At 31.5% G+C, this 4,599-nt stretch overlaps 1 pseudogene; it reads left to right on the forward strand.

Moving 5' to 3' along the window:
* The first annotated feature begins 1,886 nt into the window (after positions 1 to 1,886).
* Positions 1,887 to 4,268, forward strand: LOC149538696 (spermidine copper dependent amine oxidase 2-like; annotated as a pseudogene).
* The last annotated feature ends 331 nt before the right edge of the window (positions 4,269 to 4,599 follow it).

A 4,599-nucleotide genomic window follows, 5' to 3' on the forward strand; every position in this document is an offset into this window, starting at 1 on the left:
AAGTGTCCATGTTGTGGATTGACCTTAAGACTTTTTATATTAAAGTGTATAGTGGGTGGCATCCTTGAATTATCATATTGTTAAGTACCTTTGTTTAAGTTTTAATATATATATTTTAAAGTCAATACATCTTCATTGATCTTCTTAGGAATTTCTAACATGCTAAGCAAAGCATACATTATTTCCAATTGAAAAGAGGTTGTGAAGCTGAACATCCTTTAGGATAGTGATGATTTGGTTAGGAATCAGTTGTGTAGGATATCTTTGACTACCTTTGAATTTGTATGTAGAAAGTTTCAAATGAAGTTTCACACTAATTTGTTAAGTGTGAATAATAACCATTAGCCACATATCCACTTTGTATATACTTTACAATTCTAAATGCTTTTGCTAGTGCAACTCTACAGCTTGTCCACATGATGGTTGAATGATTTGAGAAAGTATAAATTTCAATTTTTATTTACCTCATGTATATTGCAAGTGTAGAATCTAAATAAATGTTCTTGCATTTTTAGTCACTTTATGTCAAGGGTCAATGCATATAATGCCTTCCTATAATATTTAGGTAATTGGTCAGTAGTGGCCAAAGTAATATAGCATAAATGACACAAAGAAAAATCTATGGGAATTTATTGATCTCATTTTTCATTGGAATAATATAGTTGAGTACTTATTTTTTTCCCTTGTTCTTATGAAATTGAGCTAAATTATACAATAAGCTTGTACATAGCTTCATGATTGGGAAGCAGGTGGATATTAGCTCCCTTAGACTCTTATGCTTTTCAATTGGTATTCATAACTTGCCTCCTATACTAGAAAACACTTTTGGCTTGTAGCTCATTGAATAATCAATTGATTGGGTACATTTTCTATCTGAATATTAGCAAGAATTCAAATCACCTCTGAAGTGAGCTTTTCCACACCATAGAGAATGAGTGTAAGCTCTCCTATGATTTGTATCTTCTTGTTTTTATTTTATTGTATTATTGCTTCCATAATCTGAGCATTAACAGGACTTGGGAGCAACTCTGAAGTAGACTTCTTTGTGTCAATTTTCCTATCATAACATTTATTTTTTTGACCCCTTACTTTTTTCTTAATGAAAATCTTAGGTGATTTTGTGTCCCACCTTAATCAACATCGACTACGAGAAGCTTTCTTAAGATTCTGTACTTGGATCATTTGTGCTTATACCCAATGTTACTTATGTCACAATCTTCCACAAACAATCTTGCAAAAACAATTCTTAGTCAATGTGCCACTATATTGCAATGAGTGAGATTGGAAGTCGAGACCACTTTTATGATAATTTCCCATTACAATTACATTGCAACCCTGTTGGCATTTCAGTCTCTTTTATGCTCTGTTCTACTTCTCCTTTTTGACTCTAATTGAAAACCAAATTTTTGCACCATTTCAGTTTGTCTTCTTGTCCAAATAACATAAATGAAATGTGAGGATATGATATTATAGTACTTTTAAAATTTGAATATGTACTAGTGATGAAAATCTTCTTTTCTTCATTTTATTTTCTTGTTGGGTTATGATTTCATATTTGGCCTACTAGTTCTAATGTTCAGAGCTTTTGAAAAGATGGAACTTGTGTTATACCTCTCAGTTTTTGTTCATCATTATTAATTTATTATTAGAGCCAATAAGTGGAGCGTCTCTTACATTGTATTGCCTCTTTTTCAATTTTGATATTACTTTTTTTTACTATTGTTTGTTTATTCTTTGTATTAGAAATACATTTCCACTGTGTTCAACATAGAAGGATTTATTAATTTTTTATAGAATGAGAACTTCATGGGCAAAGCTTGTTGCATTACAGCTTTGATGGATAATGAGTATTTTTTTAAAATCTCTTAGATTTAGTCTAGGATGTAATGGAGTATGCTGATTGTGAGTCTCTTGTCAAAGATTACGCCCCTTTCAAGGAAGTAATGAAGAAGAGGGGTATTGAAGATATGGATCTGGTAATGGTGGATCTATGGCAGGTTGTCTATTATTTTTCTACACTATTTGCAATTTAATGTTCATCGTAAATGTTTTCCTTATATGTTAATTGCAATGCACACTTTTAGCATCTTCCATTGAATAAATGTCACTTGTTTAAATCACCATGACACCATCTTTTTAGGTGTGTTGGATATCACAGTGAAGATAATGACCCAAGCTAAAGGCTAGCTAGACCACTTATATTCTATAGAACTAAAAGTGATTTCCAAATGGAGAATGGATATTCTCAACTAGTCGAGGGCATACATGTTTTGGTTGATATGAAAAAAATGATGGTTATAGAGTTTGAAGATAAAAAATTAATTCCTTTGCCACCTCCAAATCCCCTAAAAAACCATAATGTAGGAGGAATTTGTGGAGGAGTGGATCAAAGTGATCTCAAGCCTATACAAATTATGCAATTAGAAGGACCAAGTTTCTGTGTCAATAGCTTCCATGTAGAGTTTCTTCTTTCATTTTGACTAAGTGTTAAGATACATGATATTTATCATGTCATAATTATTAAAAAATTCAATGCTGACATTGTGTACCTCCTATCACATTGAGTAGAATTTTTGGGTAGGTTTTACCCCAAGGGAGGGGTTGGTAATTCACTTTGTTGCATATGATGATGGTAGTAGAGGTTAGAGATCTATTGCCTAAAGGCTGATTTTTGTGGAGATGGTTGTTCCTTATGGGGATCCAAATGAGCCACATTATAGTAAAAATGCATTTGATGCCAAAGAGGATGGTTTGGCTAAAAATACTCATTCTTTAAAGAAGGCAGTATTTCAAAAAAGCATATGACTAATGTATCAAATTGTTTTAATCTGCTCTAAAATGTAGCATGAGTTATAAATTTTTAATAAATGCATTTTTTAATAACAGGTGTGAGAAATTAGATGTTTTCTCAATTAAGCACAAAAAATTCTTAATGAAAAACAATATTGCCTATGTTAGGGGTGTGATTGTTTGGGTTATATCAAATATTTTGATGCACACTTCACAAATTTCATTAGAGGAGTCAAAACTATTGAGAATTGTGTCTGCTTGCATGAGGAAGATCATGGGATTCTTTGGAAACATCAAGATTGGAGGACACGCTTAATAGAAGTTCACAGATCTAGGCATCTAATAGTGTCCTTTATCTATACTATTGCAAAATATGAATACGACTTCTTTGGAACTTTTATCAGGTACAAATTTTGTTTAGTCTAAAACTTTTATCAAGTTTTGATTTCACACTCATGTTGCTACTATTTCGATATTTAGATATAAGAATCAAGCATTCTTAATAAGACTGAGAATTTGCAAACCTAAAAATGTAAAGTTGAAATGATAGAGAATGGATGGAAAGAATTTAATTTAGTTTGTTTTGGCTCATACTTTGTAATGATATTGTCTAATTGCAAAAGGTAAAATGCTATTTAATACACATAATTAATAGGAACACTGATGAATTGAGAAAAAAGTGCTAATCAAGTTTTGACCTTGAAGTCTGTAAGAAAATTAATCAAACACTAGAAAAAGTAGAGTTTTTGTTCTTTTGATTAAACATAGAATATTTATGCTTATTACTGTATGTACATGAGTAATTTATAATTTATTATTTTTGGAGCTGATTTCTCTTTATTATTCTAAATGCAGGATGGTAAAATAGAAGTAGAAGTTAAACTTATGGGGATTCTCAGTCTAGGGACACTACAACAAGGTGAAACAAGGAAGTATGGAACAACGATTGCTACTCATTTATATGCATTGTGCACCGACACTTTTTTGTTGCTCGTATGGACATAGCTATAGATTGCAAACCTAGTGAAGCAGTGAATCAAGTTGAGTGTTATGTTTGTTGAATATAGTTTTTTGGTATACGAAGGATATGGGGCCCTTCTTATGGTATTGTGTCATTTACAATACTAAGAGATTGTACCATCTCAAATAATGATAGTTTTAGTGGCTACAAATATATTTAGGTTTTTTTGGGTCAATATTTTAGTGGTAGACATCCACAGTCAGAATATTTTAGAAAAATAAAATAATTTTCTCATTAAGTATTGTACAATGATGCTTTTCGGTGGTTATATTAATAATTGAAAATTTGTATGTAGGTTGTAGAGGTGAATGTTGAAGTTGAAGAACCTAGTGCCAATAACATTCACAATAATGCATTCTATGCCAAAGAGGAATTATTACGAACATAACTGCAAGCCTAGCGAGAATGTAATCCATTGATTGCACGCAGCTAGATTGTGAGAGCTCTACACCCTTGAAAATACTTGGTGCAAGTTGTTTAAAAGAAAAGTTTTTTTAAAAATTTCTCTTGGTTCAACATACTTTACTGATTCATTGCTTTAGCTATGACTATCTTATGCCTTTTCTCTCATGGTCAAGTACCACTTTTTATGTAGATACTATTACAATAAAAGGACAAGGCAGTCTAGTTGGGAGAAGCCTTTAGAATTTATGACACCAATTGAGGTGAGACATCCAAGATTTCTTACCTTTTGCTTATATCAAATGCATATATATGTTGTTACCATAGAATGGTTTATTAATTTATGTATTTTTTAATATCCTTGGAATGTATGAAATCCTAATCAT

Source organism: Cupressus sempervirens, chromosome 9, assembly GCF_028749045.1.
Source record: "Cupressus sempervirens isolate cs-2001-9-10 chromosome 9, ASM2874904v1, whole genome shotgun sequence".
In the NCBI taxonomy this organism is placed as follows: domain Eukaryota; kingdom Viridiplantae; phylum Streptophyta; class Pinopsida; order Cupressales; family Cupressaceae; genus Cupressus; species Cupressus sempervirens.